The following is a 9,954-nucleotide window of genomic DNA, read 5'->3' as shown; positions in this document are numbered from 1 at the left end:
TTCCCGGACCAGGAATCGAACCCGGGCCGCGGCGGTGAGAGCGCCGAATCCTAACCACTAGACCACCAGGGAGATGCAGACAGATCCTAATAGCTCTACTGAAAATTTTTTCCCTTCCCTAAAATCGAATCCGGGCCGTGGTTGGTCGAAGGCTTTCACCTGTGTCTCCAACAATGTCATTTCTTGTAATTATTGCTCCTGATACTGTCTCCTCTTCATTGGGGAGACTGGAGACTGCTCGCAGAATTAAGTGACATCGCTTGAGGGAACATCTACATGGCACCCACACCAATCAACCGCATCGCCCTATGGCCCAACATTTCAAACCCCCTCCCACTCTGCCGAGGACATGCAGGTCCTGGGCCTCCTCCATCGCCGCTCCCTCCCCACCCGATGCCTGGAGGATGAACGCCTCATCTTCCACTTGGGATAAATTCAACCCCACGCCATCAATGTAGACTTCATCAGATTCCTCATTTCCCCTCCCCCCACCTTACCTCAATTCCAAACTGCCAGCTCAGCGCTGTGCTCATGACCTCGCCTACCTGCCAATCTCCATCCCCAACTATCTGCTCTACCCCCCTCTCTGATCTGTCACCTTCATCCCCAACCCCATTCACCTATTGTGCTTTTTGCTACCTTTGGTCCAGCACACCCCACCCCCAATTTATCTCTCCACCCTGGAGGGGTCCTGCCTCTATTCCTGATGAAGGGCTTTTGCCCGAAACGTCGATTTTCCTTCTCCTCGGAAGCTGTCTGACATGCTGTGCTTTTCTAGCACCACTCTGATCTAAACTCTGGTTTCCAGCATCTGCAGTCCTCACTTTTGCCGACCCAATAAACCCAGTGTGCCGATTTCACATCAACAAACTGACACAAGCAGAAACAACGTCTGCAGAAACCCTAGCCACATTACTTTACATTAAAGACATCTGGGAAATGATGTCCAGACAACTTAACCCTCTCAGCATCATGGTGGCCCACAAACCTACCAACACACTTAAACAGCGGCTCATGAACCTGAAATACGCTATACAAGCAACCAGAAAACGAATGTAATTTACAAAATATCATACAAGGAAATATATACATGAACTCTGCCGCACAGTTTTTTTTGTGGCAAGAAATGCTGGGATGAGATAAGGAAGATTTTTTCAGCCAAAACGAATCGACACTGACTGGACAGCCATTAAAAATGGCTTTTTACAATATATGTAAATGATATAGAAGATGGTATCAGCAATAACATTAGCAAATTTGCTGATGACACAAAGCTAGGTGGTAGGGTGAAATGTGATGAGGATGTTAGGGGATTACAGGGTGACCTGGACAAGTTAGGTGAGTGGGCAGATGCATGGCAGATGCAGTTTAATGTGGATAAATGTCTGGTTATCCACTTTGGTGGCAAGAACAGGAAGGCAGATTACTACCTCAATGGTATCAAATTAGGTAAAGGGGCTGTTCAGAGAGATCTGGGTGTTCTTGTCCACCAGTCAATGAAGGTAAGCATGCAGGTACAGCAGGTCGTGAAGAAGGCTAATAGCATGCTGGCCTTCATAACAAGAGGGATTTAGTATAGAAGCAAAGAGGTGCTTCTGCAGCTGTACAGGGCCCTGGTGAGACCACACCTGGAGTACTGTGTACAGTTCTGGTCTCCAAATTTGAGGAAAGACATTCTGGCTATTGAGGGAGTGCAGCGTAGGTTCACGAGGTCAATTCCTGGAATGGCAGGATTGCCTTACACGGAAAGACTGAAGCGACTGGGCTTGTATACCCTTGAGTTTAGAAGACTGAGTGGGGATCTGATTGAAACGTATAGGATTATGAAAGGACTGGACACTCTGGCAGGAGGGAACATATTTCCGTTGATGGGGGAGTGCCGAACCAGAGGACACAACTTAAAAATACGGGCTAGACCATTTAGGACAGAGATGAGGAGAAACTACTTCACCCAGAGAAGTAGTGGAATGCTCTGCCCCAGAGGGCAGTGGAGGCCCAGTCTCTGGATTCTTTTAAGAAAGAATTGGATAGAGCTCTTAAAGATAGTGGAGTCAAGGGGTATGGAGATAAGGCTGGAACAGGATACTGATTAGGAATGATCAGCCATGATCATATTGAATGGCGGTGCAGGCTCGAAGGGCAGAATAGCCTACTCCTGCATCTATTGTCTATTGTCTATTGTCTATTGTCTATTAAAAATCAACGCTGTCAGCCCAGGATGGAAGCCACGAAGGGATGTACAGTGTTCTTATTTCCTGAAGATTTACAAAGCTGAGACTGGGTTTTGGTGTTTGTTCCCTTTCCACTCCCAAGAGCCGCAGTGGTTGGGGCGGTGTGTTGGGGAAAGTGAAATGTGCCCGTGAGCAGCGTGTGGGTTATTTCAGCTTCCCCTCCTCTGACAGCGCTGTGACTTAACTCTGATGTTCTCAGGGACATTTACTGACGTGAGACAGTGAAAAGATTCTCATTCCTGCAGATTAGGAATTGTAACCATACGCCGGTTTCATGACAATGAGGAAGATTAATTGGGATGTGTGAAGAAGCTGTGAGCTGCAGTTGAAACAAGTAGGTGGAGTCAGATGCGTCATCCATTGCCCCCATGGTCCTGAAGAAATGTTTACTTTTGTCTGCTTGAGAGACTTTGGACACTGGTGTGGCAGGGAGAATACTGAGATACCGAGTGAGGGAGATTCGGTGCGCTGACTGTGAAAAGTGCTTGAAACCATTTACTCAGATTGGGGAATTAAAATCACACTCCTTGCAGTGGGAAAGACTGTGTCCCAGCTCTGTTTGTAATTTCAAACTCAGAGCAACACAAGGAAAGCTCCACCCAATTGAGAAACCGTGGAAATGTGGGGACTGTGGGAAAGGATTCCCTTCCCCATCACTGCTGGAAACCCACAGACGCATTCACAACGGGGTGAGGCCGTTCACCTGCTCAGTGTGCAGGAAGGGGTTCAGACAGAGAGAAGCCATTCACGTGCCCCATGTGCAGGGGAGAGTTCACTCAGTCAGCTGCACTGCTGACCCACCAGTGGGTCCACACTGGAGGGAGGACATTCACCTGCTGTAAGTTCTAAAAGGGCTTCACCTGCTCCTCCCACCTGAGGAGGCACTATCGAGTTCACGTGCCGGCACAAGGGGATTGAAGGAGCGATGGCCAAGTGCTCCGATCAACCCAGCACTGGGGCGTCCCAGGTTCGAATCCCACTGCGGTAGATGGCAGAATTAGAGTTCGGTCAGTAATCGGGACTTCATAATCTAAGGATGAAACCACTTTTAGGGGGAAAAAACACCATCTAATTCACTCATGTCCTTTTTAGTGAAGGAAACTGCCATTGCGGGAAAGGGTTCACTCAGTCATCCCAGCTGCATGTTTTACCCGGCTGTACCAGGGATCCAGTTACAAACGGACAACTCAGCTGACCAACAAAGAATGTGGGGAGGGGAGAGTGGGTGCATTTTGAGCTGGAGGTATTTTCTTTAAAAACTACTTTTTGTATGCCTTTTTCCTGGGGAAATCTGAAGCTGTAACAAAATAGGGTCATAGTAAAGGTTACCTGAACTTACCGCCCGGCTTAGACTCTGTGAGGTCCAACAGGTTTTTGTTTTAAAGCTGCTCATTTCTTTCAGCCTCCAGCACTAATGTCATGTCTCAGAAGGACCAGTGAATGAGTAGCTCATATTGTTACAAATTGTATATTTTTTCAGGACTTCAGGTTCATTGTTTCATTGGCATTGCAAAGTTTACTAGCAACGGTGGGAGGTGTGGGCTGTATTCACTGGAAACAAAGTTTTAAAATCTCACAAACACCAGGGTTTATTCTAACAAGTTTATTTGGAAGCACTAGGTTTCGAAGTGCTGCTCCTTCTTCAGGTAGCTGTGGTGTAGAATCACAAGACACAGAATATATCGCAAAAACATTATAGTGTCATTCAACATAAGTGATGTATTGAAGAAACCTAGATTGCTGTTAAATCTTTCATCTTTTAAAATGGGCTGCAGATTTCAGTTCATTAATATGTACATTCCAGAACTTCTTTTAAGTCACGTTCTCCAGGAAACTTGATGTTTTATAAAAGGAGGTAACACCTCACATCAAACAACGCATGAAAGCTATGAGGTGAGATCTGTCTGTATCCCAATCTTGAGTCAGACTGGTTCTATTTCCAACTGTATAATCCTGCAAATGCAAATTCACCCCAAATGTGTGAGTGCATGCATGAGAGAGAGAGTGAGTATGTGCGTGTGCATGCTGGGTAAAGTGTGTGTGTGATGGAGTATAATCATGTGCGAAGATGTATGCGTGGGTGTGAGTGGGGTGGTGTGTTAGTGTGTGTCTGAGAGAGAGCATGTCTATCGGAAAGGCTCTGTTCGAGCGTGTGAGTATGTAAGAGTGTGTGAGGGAGTGTGAGAGAGAGAGAGCGTAACAGTGAAGTGGAGTTACCTGTCATGTGAAATGACCCAAGGTCGTGATTGAGGCCATCCTCCTGGTTTCCGAACTTGGCTATCAGCCTTTGCTTAGCCACTAAAAATGATTAAGCAGTTACACAACACACATTGGAGAGGGCAGGGTGGGACTTGTCTTTCGATTTGCAGAAGGTGAGACGTTCTATGTGATGGAAACGAAGGAATACACATACTAGAGGAGCTTCGGCACAGAGAGATGGAGCTGGAAGCCAGGCTGCAGACACGTTGGGGGATTCACTGTGGAAACAGGCCGTTTGGCCCACCAAGTCCACACTGACCCTCCGAAGAACATACCCCACCCCCTGACCCACCCGATAACCCCACAGCTAATCCCTGAATTTAGAACGCCCAATCCACTCTAGCCTGCAGATCTTTGGAAAATGGGAGAAAACCCGAGCACCCAGAGGAAACCGACGCGGACAGGGGGTGGGGGAGGGATAGGAAAGTGCAAAATCCACACAGTCACTGTGAGGGTGGGATTGAACCCAGGTCCCTGGCGCTGCGAGTAATCCCCTCTCCAGCTCTCGGCAATCGATTGGCTTCTCCCCAATCTTGGTGACACTACAATCAGTTTGAGGAATTCAATTTGCTCCCATAGAGTTTCCACGGGGCAGGGGTCGTTGTTACTCGGCAGATTCAATGATCCAATGAAGGCCACGTCTATAGCGAGAACACTAGTCCACATTTCCTTGAAAAATTAAAGTCCTCTCCGGAATTAGAACCCTTGAGCACTCCCACGCAGGCTGCGTGTATTCACGGGGATTCTCAATGCATGTTGATATTTGAAATCATTTCCTGCAGACAAACATTACCCCTCCTGGATTCAAACACTGCTGATATTCAGGCCCTGACTAAATTTCTTGTCCATGCTTGAAAAGCAAATCCTCCTCTGCTAATAACGTGAGAAAACAGATCACTGCTGTCAGTGCAGGGCAGAAAATAGGATGAGAGAATTTTGGTTTGCACAGAGCAACCTTCTCTATCTTCTCCCCGAAATCTCTGTCTCTCAATTCTTCCACCTTTCAATGGATTCCAACCCAAATTCATCCTTCCATCCTCCTGCCTTTGCCCAGCTCCCCTCTCCTGAAAGTGCTGACCATCTGTTCAGTTTCTCAGCCACATCTCGCCATCATTAGTATAGAGCCCACATCTTTATTTAGTTTTTAAAACAGAAAGGCAGCGGTTTGCTGATGCCAGGATGTGAGGGTGACTGCACTCACACAGTGTTCCAGACTCGTCTCTCGTGTCATTCAGAAAAGTCTGCACTGCACATGTGCAGAGAAGGGGATGCTGGGAGTGGGTGGGATGCATTTTCACCTCCCCATCCAATCATCCCCATAGCGTCCCATGTCCATTCCCTCACCGCCACCCATAGCATCCCCTGTGCATTCTCTCTCTCTACCCTTACCTACCAGTCCCTTCTCTCTCTCCCACACATGCCACTCTCCCCACCCCGTCCATTCTATCTCTACACCCTCTGCCCTCTGTCCAGTCCCTCATCCACCCTCTGTCCCCATCCATTCCCTTTATCGCTCCACCCTCTGCCTTCCCCAATCCAGTCCCTTCCCTTACACTCATTTTCTCTCACCTCCCACACGCTGCCCCCATCCATTCCTTCTCTCCCCCACCTTCTCCTGCCATTCATTGTTGCTCTCTTTCTCCACCCTCTACCCTGTCCACTCTCACCCCAACCTTTGCCCCGTCCATTCTCTCCCCACCCACTGCCCCGTCCATTCTCTCCCTACCCACTTCCCCCGTCCATTCTCTCCCCACCCACTATCCCCATCCATTTTCTCCCCACCCATTGACTCCTGTCCATTCTCTCCCCACCCACTGCCCCGTGTCCATTCTGTCCTGAACACTGCTCCCCGTCCAATCTCTCCCCATCCACTGCCCCATGAATTCTCTCCCCACCCATTGCCCCAGTCCATTCTCTCCCCACCCACTGCTCCTTCCATTCTCTCTCCCCACACTCTACAACCAATTTCTTTCACTTCACACTTTTCAACTGCGCATTCTCTCTCTCCTCCCCAATCCTCTTCACCACATTCTCTCTCTCTGCTCCCACCCTGTGTACCCCCATGGATTCTCTACCCCTGATGCTCTGCTCTCCTACCCATTTTCTCTCTTTCCCTTCCCCCAGTCTCTGCGCCCCCGGTCAAATCTCACTCTGAGTACCCTCCCCCCGTCCTTTCTCGTGCCTTGAGCCCTCTTTGATCGCTGTATCAAACCCTTCTAATGATAGAGAGACAATGGATGGTGATGACGACCTGGGGTGGGGGTGGGGATGGGAAGCGTGAGAAATGGCTGACCTTTAACATTGAGAATAGCTAAAATGATGTATTCAGAAACATCAGTAATGTCTGAAAGCACATTCAAATGTTTAAAAAAAGCTGCAGACATATTTCTGAAACTTGCATTGAAATCTGCGCAGTTCGGCCACAGTTGAGGACAGCCACTAAACCTGGAATGGCCTATTCCTAGTCTTGTGAAATTGGTTCAGAATATGTAGAAATACAGTCATAGAGTTACAGGGAAGAGAAACAAACCTTTCGGTCCACTCCGACAACATTTCCTAAATTAACCGAGTGATCCATTTGTCAGCATTTGGCCCATATCTCTCTCAGCCCTTCCTATTCAGACCTCCATCCAGATGCCTTTTAAATGTTGTAATTCTACCAGCCTCGAGCACTGCCTCTGGCAGCTTATTCCAAACGCATGCCACACTCTGCGTGAAAAAGTTACCCCGTTCGGTCCCTTTTAAACCTTTTCCCTCTCAGCCTAAACACCTCTAGTTTTGGACTTCCTCCACCCTGGGGAATAGATATACAAAAGTTGAGCTGCCAGACAAAATCATTGGGAAACCATTTCCTGAAACCATGAAAAACGTGCACATTAGCAGCCAATAAAGCGTTAGGAGTGAGAACCAGAAACACCCCGTCCCTGGGTGGTCTCGAACCACCAACTTTTCGGTTAACAGCCGAACGCGCTGACCGATTGCGCCAAAGAGACGGGTCCCACCACTGCTTGCACAGTGACTTTGAGGAACCTACTATTCAATTCATAATTCAACCCGCCCCGCCCAAAATTACCATTGTCCTCGATCAGTTTTACTTTTCCATAATAAAGCCTCGGACATTCATTATGGAGACATGGGGACAGCCTGATCCCACCATCTGCAGGTACATCCATGTCACGAGGAATGAGCTCTCCTACACCGGGACCATCGCCCTCCGAGCCTTTCAGTGTTTTGCCTCTTCCCGAATTTTCTCATTGGCCCCCAGCCGAGAATGGGCTTCAATTCCTGATGTGCAGAGAATTCTTTCAATGTCGCGGGTCAGTTCATGTCCCGAGAATATCAGAGTCAATCGGCCTCTTAAACAAGGGGACAGTGTCTGGACTGTCTCTGAGTTGGATTAAATGGTTTGTTTCCGTCCTGTGCATCTCTATGACTATGAATATCGAATAAGGGCCAGGAGCAGGCAGGTGGGACTAGTTTAGTTGGGGATCATGTACTGAACGGTCTGTTTCCAGGCTGTATGACTACACAGCCTTGAAGGAATGGGGATCAATCCCAAGGAGATATTAAAGGTCTCAAGCACCACCTTAGGCACATGTGTGGACACCTTCCAAATAACTGAGAGCAGTGGGGCACTGTGAAGTTCAGTACATCAGTTAGCCAGCAAGTTCTCTTCGGGAGACTTGTCTCGAGAAAGGAAGCGGTTTCCTGTCCCATCAACTGGACTGTAGATCAGTTTGGAGCAGGTCCTATATCTCTGACAACATCAGTGGACAGAGTCGAGAGTGTGGTGCTAGAAAAGCACAGCAGGTCAGGCAGCATCCAATGAGCAGGAGAATTGACATTTAGGGCATAAACCCTTCATCAGCAATGAGGCTTGTGGGCCGGGAGCGCTGAGAGATAAATGGAAGGGGGGGTGGTGTTCGGGAGAAGGGAGCTGAGAATGTGATAAGCAGATGAAGATGATTGGTCAGAGAGGAGGGTGGGGCGGATAGATGGGAAAGGTGATGGACAGGTCAGGAGAGCGAGTGGAGGCTTGGGGCTGTGATAAGGTGGGGGGGGGAAGAGGAGGAGGAGGAGGAGGATACATGAGGAAACTTTTGAATTCCACATTCATGTGGTTGCAGGGTCCCAAGGTGGAATAAGAGGTGTTCTTCCTCCTGGCGTCAGGTGGTAAGGGTTTGGTGATGGAGACAGCCCAGGACCTCCATGATCTTGATGGAATGGGAGGGGGAGTTGAAGTGTTCAGCCACAGGGCGGTGGGGTTTGTGGGTGTCCCAGAGTGGTTCTCTGAAACAATCCACAAGTTGACGTCCTGTCTCTCCAACGTAGAGAAGCCCACATTGGATGGAATGGATACAGTGGATGACACTGGTGGAGGTCGAGGTAAATTTCTGTCAGATGTGGAAGGATCCTTTGGGGCCTTGGATGGAGGTGAGAGGAGTGGTATGGACACATGTTTTACACTTCCTGTGGTGGCGGGGAAGGGGCCGGGAGTGGGGTGTGGGCTGGTTGTGGGCGTATGGACCTAACGAGGGAGTCGCAGAGGAAATGGCCTCTCTGGAATGCTGGTAGGGGTGGGGAGAGAAAAATATACCTGGTGGTGGGGTCCATTTGTAGGTAGCAGAGGCTGATGTGATATATCCGGAGGTTGGTGGGGTGGAAGGTGAGGACGGTTGGGGGTGGGTCCTGTCCTTGTTCCATTGGGAGGTGTGGGGTTCAAGGGCGGTGTTGCAGGATGTGGAGGAGATGTGCTGGAGGGCATTGTCGACCACGTGGGAAGAGAAATTGCGAACTTGGAAGGAGGAGGCCCTCTGGGATTTTCTACGGTGGAATTGGTCATCCTGGGAACAGATGTGGCGGAGGTACCTGGGCGGCCATGCATTCCAAACCTGGTCTCTCAACATCACTAGTATTGGCCCACAGTTTGAGAAACTGTGATTCTCGCTACGACTATAGAAATGAAACTTTTAAAAAAGCGGTTGTGGCTGATAAGTTTAATCCTTTCTGTCCAGTAGGAAGTCAATGATGTGTTTGAATTTGAATGACTCAGTGAATTCCTTCCCACATGTGGAGCAAGTGGATCACCGCTCCCTGTGTGCCTGTGGGGATTACATTCCAGGTCAAACTGGGAATTGGATCTCTTCCTTTCGCCTGAACATACGTCTGGTCACACTCCAGGGGGACTGTGGCTTGTGTGGCACAGGTCAGATCATTGGCTGGCTTAGTCCTGCTCCTCGGATGCTGCTGGCCTGCTGCACTTTTCCAGCACCACTCTAATCTAGATTCTGGTTTCCAGCATCTGCACTCTTTGTTTTTACACAGTACATAAGGATGCCATTCACACTTTCATGTCTATAATAGTTCCTGAAGAACCCACCTATTCTCCAACCCTATCTCCATCATCTTGCAACTGTCCAGCATCCTCGGTAGTGTAGTGGTTTGTATCCCCATCTGTGACTCA

At 48.8% G+C, this 9,954-nt stretch overlaps 1 non-coding gene across 1 annotated transcript; it reads right to left on the bottom strand.

Annotated features, from left to right (window-relative positions):
• trnae-cuc (transfer RNA glutamic acid (anticodon CUC)) lies at positions 1 to 72 on the bottom strand. The gene has a single exon. It is a non-coding gene; the product is annotated as a tRNA-Glu (tRNA).
• Between the last annotated feature and the right edge of the window lie 9,882 nt (positions 73 to 9,954).

The sequence above is a fragment of the Chiloscyllium punctatum genome, chromosome 36, assembly GCF_047496795.1.
Source record: "Chiloscyllium punctatum isolate Juve2018m chromosome 36, sChiPun1.3, whole genome shotgun sequence".
In the NCBI taxonomy this organism is placed as follows: domain Eukaryota; kingdom Metazoa; phylum Chordata; class Chondrichthyes; order Orectolobiformes; family Hemiscylliidae; genus Chiloscyllium; species Chiloscyllium punctatum.
This window is presented reverse-complemented; position numbering and strand designations above follow the sequence as displayed.